At 58.2% G+C, this 10,492-nt stretch overlaps 1 protein-coding gene across 1 annotated transcript in view; it reads right to left on the minus strand.

The window, feature by feature from the left end:
• The window catches only part of LOC142312522 (myosin-3-like), an 85,920-nt gene extending 82,848 nt beyond the window's left edge, over positions 1–3,072 (minus strand). Inside the window, exons 1-2 of the mRNA XM_075351490.1 lie at positions 3,031–3,072; positions 2,732–2,772 (exon numbers count right to left, since the gene is read on the minus strand). The gene's annotated coding sequence lies outside the window, so the exon portion shown is untranslated. The remainder of the gene's footprint in view (positions 1–2,731; positions 2,773–3,030) is intronic.
• Between the last annotated feature and the right edge of the window lie 7,420 nt (positions 3,073–10,492).

Consider the following 10,492-nt stretch of genomic DNA (forward strand, 5'->3'; position numbering starts at 1 on the left):
CACTGTGTAATGGATCAGTAGGGGCGGTGCACGGACGCCTCAGCCGGGGGAGCGTGCGACACTGTGTAATGGATCAGTAGGGGCGGTGCACGGACGCCTCAGCCGGGGGAGCGTGCGACACTGTGTAATGGATCAGTAGAGGTGGTGCACAGACGCCTCAGCCGGGGGAGCGTGCGACACTGTGTAATGGATCAGTAGGGGCGGTGCACGGACGCCTCAGCCGGGGGAGCGTGCGACACTGTGTAATGGATCAGTAGAGGTGGTGCACAGACGCCTCAGCCGGGGGAGCGTGCGACACTGTGTAATGGATCAGTAGAGGCGGTGCACGGACGCCTCAGCCGGGGGAGCGTGCGACACTGTGTAATGGATCAGTAGAGGCGGTGCACGGACGCCTCAGCCGGGGGAGCGTGCGACACTGTGTAATGGATCAGTAGGGGCGGTGCACGGACGCCTCAGCCGGGGGAGCGTGCGACACTGTGTAATGGATCAGTAGAGGCGGTGCACGGACGCCTCAGCCGGGGGAGCGTGCGACACTGTGTAATGGATCAGTAGAGGCGGTGCACGGACGCCTCAGCCGGGGGAGCGTGCGACACTGTGTAATGGATCAGTAGGGGCGGTGCACGGACGCCTCAGCCGGGGGAGCGTGCGACACTGTGTAATGGATCAGTAGAGGCGGTGCACGGACGCCTCAGCCGGGGGAGCGTGCGACACTGTGTAATGGATCAGTAGAGGCGGTGCACGGACGCCTCAGCCGGGGGAGCGTGCGACACTGTGTAATGGATCAGTAGGGGCGGTGCACGGACGCCTCAGCCGGGGGAGCGTGCGACACTGTGTAATGGATCAGTAGGGGCGGTGCACGGACGCCTCAGCCGGGGGAGCGTGCGACACTGTGTAATGGATCAGTAGAGGCGGTGCACGGACGCCTCAGCCGGGGGAGCGTGCAACACTGTGTAATGGATCAGTAGGGGCGGTGCACGGACGCCTCAGCCGGGGGAGCGTGCGACACTGTGTAATGGATCAGTAGGGGCGGTGCACGGACGCCTCAGCCGGGGGAGCGTGCGACACTGTGTAATGGATCAGTAGGGGCGGTGTATGGACGCCTCAGCCGGGGGAGCGTGCGACACTGTGTAATGGATCAGTAGGGGCGGTGCACGGACGCCTCAGCCGGGGGAGCGTGCGACACTGTGTAATGGATCAGTAGGGGCGGTGCACGGACGCCTCAGCCGGGGGAGCGTGCGACACTGTGTAATGGATCAGTAGAGGCGGTGCACGGACGCCTCAGCCGGGGGAGCGTGCGACACTGTGTAATGGATCAGTAGGGGCGGTGCACGGACGCCTCAGCCGGGGGAGCGTGCGACACTGTGTAATGGATCAGTAGGGGCGGTGCACGGACGCCTCAGCCGGGGGAGCGTGCGACACTGTGTAATGGATCAGTAGAGGCGGTGCACGGACGCCTCAGCCGGGGGAGCGTGCGACACTGTGTAATGGATCAGTAGAGGCGGTGCACGGACGCCTCAGCCGGGGGAGCGTGCGACACTGTGTAATGGATCAGTAGAGGCGGTGCACGGACGCCTCAGCCGGGGGAGCGTGCAACACTGTGTAATGGATCAGTAGGGGCGGTGCACGGACGCCTCAGCCGGGGGAGCGTGCGACACTGTGTAATGGATCAGTAGGGGCGGTGCACGGACGCCTCAGCCGGGGGAGCGTGCGACACTGTGTAATGGATCAGTAGGGGCGGTGTATGGACGCCTCAGCCGGGGGAGCGTGCGACACTGTGTAATGGATCAGTAGGGGCGGTGCACGGACGCCTCAGCCGGGGGAGCGTGCGACACTGTGTAATGGATCAGTAGGGGCGGTGCACGGACGCCTCAGCCGGGGGAGCGTGCGACACTGTGTAATGGATCAGTAGAGGCGGTGCACGGACGCCTCAGCCGGGGGAGCGTGCGACACTGTGTAATGGATCAGTAGGGGCGGTGCACGGACGCCTCAGCCGGGGGAGCGTGCGACACTGTGTAATGGATCAGTAGAGGTGGTGCACGGACGCCTCAGCCGGGGGAGCGTGCGACACTGTGTAATGGATCAGTAGGGGCGGTGCACGGACGCCTCAGCCGGGGGAGCGTGCGACACTGTGTAATGGATCAGTAGAGGCGGTGCACGGACGCCTCAGCCGGGGGAGCGTGCGACACTGTGTAATGGATCAGTAGGGGCGGTGCACGGACGCCTCAGCCGGGGGAGCGTGCGACACTGTGTAATGGATCAGTAGAGGCGGTGCACGGACGCCTCAGCCGGGGGAGCGTGCGACACTGTGTAATGGATCAGTAGGGGCGGTGCACGGACGCCTCAGCCGGGGGAGCGTGCGACACTGTGTAATGGATCAGTAGGGGCGGTGCACGGACGCCTCAGCCGGGGGAGCGTGCGACACTGTGTAATGGATCAGTAGGGGCGGTGCACGGACGCCTCAGCCGGGGGAGCGTGCGACACTGTGTAATGGATCAGTAGGGGCGGTGCACGGACGCCTCAGCCGGGGGAGCGTGCGACACTGTGTAATGGATCAGTAGAGGCGGTGCACGGACGCCTCAGCCGGGGGAGCGTGCGACACTGTGTAATGGATCAGTAGGGGCGGTGCACGGACACCTCAGCCGGGGGAGCGTGCGACACTGTGTAATGGATCAGTAGAGGCGGTGCACGGTACACAGAAATCATTAACCCCTTCCCCGCTCAGACCTCTTACCTGTTCCGGTCAGCCGGGGGGGGACTCGGAGCGGTGCAGATCTGCGGAGCCGAGAAGGGGCAGAAAAAGAACATAAAATGATCAATGTTGACCCCAGATTTCCGCCATTTTTCGGCACTTCTTGACCCGGGGTCCCAGTCCCAATGGCGCAGCGCCCCACATCACGAGGTCATGTGACAGAAGGACGCGGGGCGCAGAAGTGACGACCCCCCCGGACGCTTTCACCTCAGCTATAAAAGCTATTGTAGGGTGGTCTCCCCCTCCCCCGCCCGGGACACCCGATCAGGACAAGGACTTACTGAGCGCAGATCCTGCCGGAGCCCTGAGGGTGCGGAGCGCGGAGCTTTATAAAGAGCAGAGCTAATCCCCGCTGTGTCGGCCCCCTCTATAATTGGAGCGGGCGGCCGGACCCCCCCGGGCGGGGGACACGCTTTCTAGGTGGATTTACAATGTATATATTTAGGGATGATGTCGCTTTCTTGATTTTTTTTTTCCACTTGAGAATTTGGCGAAGGTGAGAAGTCACGACCCCGGGGTCTTAATAATAGGATTATCACCCAGAGGCGGCCTCCTCCACAGCGCCCCCCGAAGGACAGAGGAGGAGACGCCGGAGGGTGCGGAGCAGAAAACACCAGGACAAGGCTAGACTATCACTGTAAGACACGAAGGGTTAAATGTCAACGGCTAAGAACATATCAATCAGAAAATAATCAACCTAATGAGAACTGGTTCAGCCGCTCGCTCCTCCGCTCCTCCCCTCGTGCTCTCTCCTCCGCTCGCTCTCTCCACTCGTGCTCTTTCCTCCGCTCGCTCTCTCCACTCATGTTCGCTCCTCCGCTTGATCTCTCTTCCGCACGCTCTCTCCTCCGCTCGCACTCTCCTCCGCTCGCTCTCTCCTCCGCTCGCACTCTCCTCCGCTCGCACTCTCCTCCGCTCGCACTCTCCTCCGCTCGCACTCTCCTCCGCTCGCACTCTCCTCCGCTCGCACTCTCCTCCACTCGCACTCTCCTCCCCTCGCACTCTCCTCCCCTCGCACTCTCCTACCCTCGCACTCTCCTCTGCTCGCTCTCTCCTCCAATCCTCCCCTCGCTTTCTCCTCCACTCGCTCTCTCCACTCATGCTCTCTCCTCCGCTTGATCTCTCTTCCGCCCGCTCTCTCCTCCGCTCACACTCTCCTCCACTCGCTCTCTCCTTCGCTCGCTCTCTCCTCCGCTCGCTCTCTCCTTCGCTCGCTCTCGCCTCCACTCACACTCTCCTCTGCTCACACTCTCCTCCACTCGCACTCTCCTCCCCTTGCTCTCTCCTCCGCTCGCTGTCTCCTCCGATCCTCCCCTTGCTTTCTCCTCCGCTCGCTCTCTCCACTCATGCTCTCTCCTCCACTCGCTCTCTCCTTTGCTCGCTCTCTCCTCCGCTCGCTCCTCTGATCTCTTCTCCGCTCACGCTCTCCTCTGCTCGCTCTCTCCTCTGCTTGCTCCTCTGATCTCTTCTGCGCTCCCGCTCTCCTCCACTCACTCTCTCCTCCGCTGGCACTCTCCTCCGCTCCGCTCGCTCATTTGATCTCTTCTCCACTCACGCTCGCCTCTGCTCGCTCCTCTGATCTCTTCTCCACTCATGCTCTCCTCCGCTCGCTCTCTCCTCTGCTTGCTCCTCTGATCTCTTCTGAGCTCCCGCTCTCCTCTGCTCGCTCTCTCCTCCGCTGGCTCTCTTCTCCGCTCGCGCTCTCCTCTGCTCGCTCCTCTGATCTCTTTTCCGCTAACGCTCTCCTCGCTCGCTCCTCTGATCTCTTCTCCACTCACGGTCTCCTCCGCTCGCTCTCTCCTCTGCTTGCTCTCTCCTCTGCTTGCTCCTCTGATCTCTTCTGCGCTCCCACTCTCCTGCGCTCGCGCTCTCCTCTGCTCGCTCCTCTGATCTCTTCTCCGCTCGCGCTCTCCTCCGCTCGCTCCTCTGATCTCTTCTCCGCTCACGCTTTCCTCTGCTCGCTCTCTCCTCTGCTTGCTCCTCTGATCTCTTCTGCGCTCCCGCTCTCCTCCGCTCACTCCTCCACTCGCACTCTCCTCCCCTCCCTCCTCTGCTCACTCTCTGCTCCCCTCATTCCTCTGCTCCCTCCTCTGCTCACGCTCTTCTTCACTGGCGCTCTCCTCCGCTCGCTCCTCTGTTCTCTTCTCCGCTCGCTCCTCCGCTCACGCTCTCCTACACTCGCTCCTCTGTTCGCTCTGTCCTCCAATCGCTCCTCACACACATTACTAATTACATCACCAACTTCTGCTCCATCAGCCAAAGAAAACAATCAAACCAATAAATAAATAAACAGTAGCCTATCCAGCGAAGCGTTTTAATATAAAAAAATACTAACTATACACAAGACTAATCTATAAAGTATCCCCCTCCCCACACTCCAGACCACCATCCCCACCCTCGCACTGACCTGAGAGCTGGTCCTGCGTCTCATACCTCAGTCCATGTCCAACGTCCGAGGACCAGATCAGGCAGCCCCAGTGTGTACCCCAAGAAGCCGCCCTCTGCGTGCAGAGTCTCTCATGCTCCAGAGGAGAGCCGCCCTGGGTCAACAGAACCCTATTATCAAGGAGCTTCCTTGGTAGAGTCCTGATCTCCCACATTCTCAGACCCCACCGGCGAATTACCTTCAGAACCAGGGTAGCATAAGCCGGAAGATGTCCATGTGGTGTGAAGATCCTTCACTTGTCCTCCTGTCTCCCATTCCTGGAAGAAAGGCTGAAACCATCCCCTACAGGAGAATACCCACGGAGGAGCCCTCTCACAAGGAATACCACAGGGTTGACCATACCCGACCCTACTAGTCTCCTCTTATGGTAAGTAACCTTCCTCTTGACCAGTTTCAAGCTATTCCCCCATAACATCTGGAAGAACAAACTGTAGACCCGAATCCAGAGACGGCAAGATGCAGATGCTTCCAGATAGATGAGTAAAGGGAGCAGGTAAGTTTTGATCAGGTTTATCCTTTCCCTTAGGGTCAAAGACCAACCCTTCCATTGGTTGACCTTCTGAGCGGCGAACTCTAGCCTGCTGTCCCAATTTTGTTTGGGGTAATCCCCCTGGCCAAATTCGATGCCAAGGACTTTTGCAGAGGCTTTGGGTCCTGGAAGGGTGTCCCGGAGATCAAAACCAGAATCTCCTCCTCCCAACCAGAGACTCACACTTATCCCGGTTGATCCTGGACCCGGATGCCTCCGAGTAGCGATCTACCTCTGACATTAGCCACTCTGTCTTCTCATCCGAGGAAACAAAAATGGTGATGTCATCAGGATACGCCACCACCCTTAGAGTGGATTCCAGTGCCGTACGGTCCATCTCGACCCCTGCCAATGGTCCACTCTCCACCCTCCTAAGGAAAGGGTCAATCGCAAACACGTAAACCTCAAAAGAGCTGCCAATCCAACTGTTCACATGCGGGAAACTCTCTGCCCCAGCGTACAAGGTCTTAAGCCAATCAACAAAGCTCCCCGGCAGGCCATACCTCAGAAGGACAGACCAGAGGTACTCATGATTTACCTGATCACATGCTTTTGCCTGATCCAGTGACAGCATGTACCCCTTCCAGTGGTCAGCCCTACCCTGCTCCACAGCCTCTCAGACACATAGCACAGCACTAAATGTACTGCGGCGTGGAACAGAGCAATGCTGGGCCTCTGAAAGGAGCCGGGGTGCAAAATTCACCAGCCGATTAAATAGCACCTTTGCCAAAACATTCCTGTCCGCATTGAGAAGCGCTATGGGACGTCAATTCTCAATGTAAGATGGATCCTTACCCTTTGACAAGATGATCAGGGCAGACCTCCTCATTGACTTCGGCAGAGTGCCCAAGGAAAGACACTCATTGCATACCTCAGTCAAGAGGGGAACCAAGGCGTCTTAAATGGTCTTGTAGAACTCAGATGTTAAGCCATCTGGACCTGGCGATTTCTTTAGGGCAAGCCCTTCTGTGAGGTAAATCCGGAGATATGACGATAAATCATGATATTCAAGTATGTCAGGAAGCCCTCTCCTGGTGTCACCCCCCCTTTCCTTCACACAACTGGTTTAGCAACAAATCCCATGGCCATCTCCTGTGATATGGAGATGAGGTGGTGTGGGAACAATGGACACAGGATGACTCCCTGCCGTCACCCTGTAACAAGAGTTGTATCTCATTAGCAAGGCTATGGAACTAGCTAGACAGAACGACTCCAGTAAAAAATGGTTCATATCTCGCAAGCCATATTTCCGATAAATATGGCAACCATAAAAATGGTGTCTCCGCATGCGGACGATGCCGGCACACCCTTTTTATGGGAGCAGGACATTGGGAAATGCCCCAGGCGTGATATCAGCCAATGGGGAACTGGCAGACAGGTCATGAGTCCCCTCGTTCTGTAGCTAAATTCATAACTGTCACAATGAGAGCATTGGCGTCCGCCTACGACGCTCCCAGGCAAAGTTATGGCCATATTCCATGTTGTGGATTTTGTCCATAACTCAAGCCAGGGGTGGAGCAGTGCTCCCTCTGAGGTCACGAAGGTAGGAGGGGACCTGGATTTGTCCAGGTTGATAACCCTACTTCGGCCATTTTCCAGTGTTCTTTCGCTGGGGGTCACGTGTAGGAAACATCTGTGGGAGTTCCTGGAAACCTGGTCTACAGCGCCCCCCTGTGGCCAGACGCACAAGGTAACTGATTGAATTGCATACCTGTTTGTAAACCATGCTTTATCTGTAACTGTACTCTGACATATGTATATTCTGTAGATTCCCTATTGTATATATTGTAGTTTCTAGTGTGCTTTAGGCTGATTAAATTATATAATTAATCTTGGGCTGTTCTGTTATCTCGATCTTGAATCCCACGTCTGTGTGTTCGGCTAATAGTTACCGTGAAGCGGTTGGTGGCAGCGAGTTTGTGCCAAGGATTATTGTGGGGAGGCCAGTGAGATTCGGGGAGATTTTATATATTCCGCCCGCGGAGGTCGGGGGAATATATACCCTACTCTCACCGGGGACCCTTCAATAATCGGCATAAGTAGTATAGCGGCCTCCTTGCTTATTGTCGGGCAATTCCATAATTGGCCTGACTATAAGAGGGGCGCTAGAGAGCGCGTCACGTGCTCTGTCTGTCGGTCGGGAGGTATAAAGGAGGGGTGACCCCACTTGTTACCCCCCGATTGTGACGTACTGGTAGCCAGCGCGGGGGATTTCTGAGTGACCCCCCCGGTGGTTTGTGACATATTGGTGGCATAGCGGTGGGATCGAGATAATAGTGTGTGTGAGTGTGAGACCCATACTCCCAGACACTAAAGACTGCCTGCAGCAGCTGTGGCTGCTGGGGTCTTCAGACCAGCTCAACACTAGAGTGTCAGAGTGCAGATACTGTAAGGTGTGTGGAGGCATCAGGTGTCAGTTCTGTCAGTGACCAAAAGTCTGCAAGAATGGCTGATGGCACCAGGAGCAGAGCTATGCAACTGGCCAATGCTAAGGCAGGAGCCGAAGAGAGGGAGGACGGTGCTGTGGACAGTAATGAGGAGGTTGCCCACGAGTCCTCCAGGAGCTCGACGCCAGAAAACAGCTCTGCAGAGGACATTGCACAACCTAGCAATTATGGACAAGATGAGGAGCAGCTCACCCAAGGGTCCTCAACGAGCCAGATGCCAGCCCTCCGCTCTGCAATGGACAGTGAAGCACCAGGCTCCGCAGCGGGCCGCAGATCACCACGTGCCATTCCACCGAGCCTGGGAGGCTCGGATAGCCTTCTTCAAATGGCTATGGCCCTTCTCCAGGCTGGAGACCAGAAGGGCTACAAGGAACTCCTGGCAGAGCGCAGGGCAGAGCGGCAGGCAGCGCGTGATGCTGAGGCTGCGGAGCGGCAAGCAGCGCGTGAAGAGCGCCAGGCAGAGCGTGAGGCTGCGGAGCGACAGGCAGACCGTGACTACCAGCTGCATCTAGCCAAGCTCCAGCCCTCATCAGCCACACGTGACCTTCAAGACACCAAACTTCCAAAGGTCCGTGTTGAGGACTTCCCAGTGCTGGAGAAGGATGGAGACTTGGACTCTTTCTTGACTGCTTTTGAACGGACTTGCCTGCAGCACCATCTGGACAAGGACCAGTGGGCCAAATACCTGACCCCCCGTTTAAGGGGTAAGGCCCTGGATATCCTTGGGGACTTGCCTGCTGAGGCAGATCAGGGCTACGACACCATCAAGCGGGCCCTGATCCAACAGTACAACCTCACTCCAGAGTCCTACCGCAAGAAGTTCCGGAGCCTACAGAAGGGACCAAAGGACTCCTGGGCTGACCACAGGCGGGCACTTGCCCGAGCTGCCGACCACTGGACCCAAGGCCTGCAGCTTTCCACCGGACCGGAGATCCTGGACTTGTTCATCACGGAGCAACTCTTGTGGAACTGCCCTGAGGATCTCCGCCAGTTCATCCGAGACCAGAAGCCAAAGGGGTCCACGGCTACAGCTGCCCTGGCCGATGACTACACCAACAACCGGGCCCCTGAGGCCAGGAGAGCGGCCACCAGCAGCACCTGGAGAGGGGGTAAGATGAATTCTGCGACTGCCCCACCTGCCCCTAGACTGCAGGGGGTGTCCCCCTCAACTCCCCTCTCCAGGCCCGTGGCGGAACCAAGACGGTGCCACCAGTGCAACCTACCTGGACACTTCAAGGCCATGTGCCCTCAGCGTCCCAAGGCCCCGGCTCCGTCCCCGTCCCAAGGGCCGCCCAAGGTGTATTGTGTGGGTGGGGGTGGTGGTAGGTCCCTGGACAGCTTCCAACCTGTCACCGTCGGCCGGTCTGTGACCATAGGACTGCGAGACAGCGCCTCGGAGGTGACTCTGGTGCGGCCTGAGATGGTGTCCCCCCAAGACTTGATCCCTGGAAAAACCCTCGCTGTCTCCGGGATTGGAGGCACTGACCCGGCGCTGCCTGTTGCTGACATTTATGTGGACTGGGGCGCAGGGCGGGGGGTGAGGGAGGTGGGGGTAACTGATCGGATCCCTGCAAACGTGCTACTTGGGACAGATTTGGGGCAGATAACCTCCCAGTTTGGGCCCCCCCCAAGGGCTGAACCTTCAGCCAGTACTGACATGACTCCTGACAATGTTAATGTGTTATCTATGAATGATGTAAGGGAGGAGGGAGTGAACTCTGATATTTCTGCTTGCACAGACACCATAGACACACACGCAGCTGCAGCTGTGACAGGAGGGGAGGGGGTCAGAGAAAGGTGTGACAATGCCTCTACAAGTAACCAGCCTGTGAGCTGGGATCTGTTGCCCTCTGCAGGGATAAGCAGAGAGCGGGGTGCTGCAGGGGGAGGACCAGTGTGTGGGGTGGGGGCTACCACAGCAAATGTGGGGTCCCCAGAGATTTCACAGCGGGGTTCTGTTGCTGCAGGAGGGGAACAGGCAGGTGAGATTGGGGCCGGTCCAGGAGCGGAAGTGCTCCCAGGTAAGATCTCGGTGCATGGTTCCCCCACAACCGGGGTGTCAGGAAGCCAGGTAGGTCTGCCTGAACCGGCGACTTGGTCAGGAACGGAGGAGGAGCAGGCACGACCCACGGTCGCAGCGGCTGTGGCCGCTGTCACCCGCAGTGGGAGTGCTGGAAGCCAAGGGGCCTCCCGGAGGTCCGATAGCTCTTCCCCTTCTGACCAAGTGGCAGCCGAGTCAGGTGGAGGCCAGGACACAGGTCCCGGGGTACTGACTGAAGATGTGACAGTCTCGTCGATTCTGGCCACATCTAGTCAGGGGT

Source organism: Anomaloglossus baeobatrachus, chromosome 5 (assembly GCF_048569485.1).
Source record: "Anomaloglossus baeobatrachus isolate aAnoBae1 chromosome 5, aAnoBae1.hap1, whole genome shotgun sequence".
NCBI lineage: Eukaryota > Metazoa > Chordata > Amphibia > Anura > Aromobatidae > Anomaloglossus > Anomaloglossus baeobatrachus.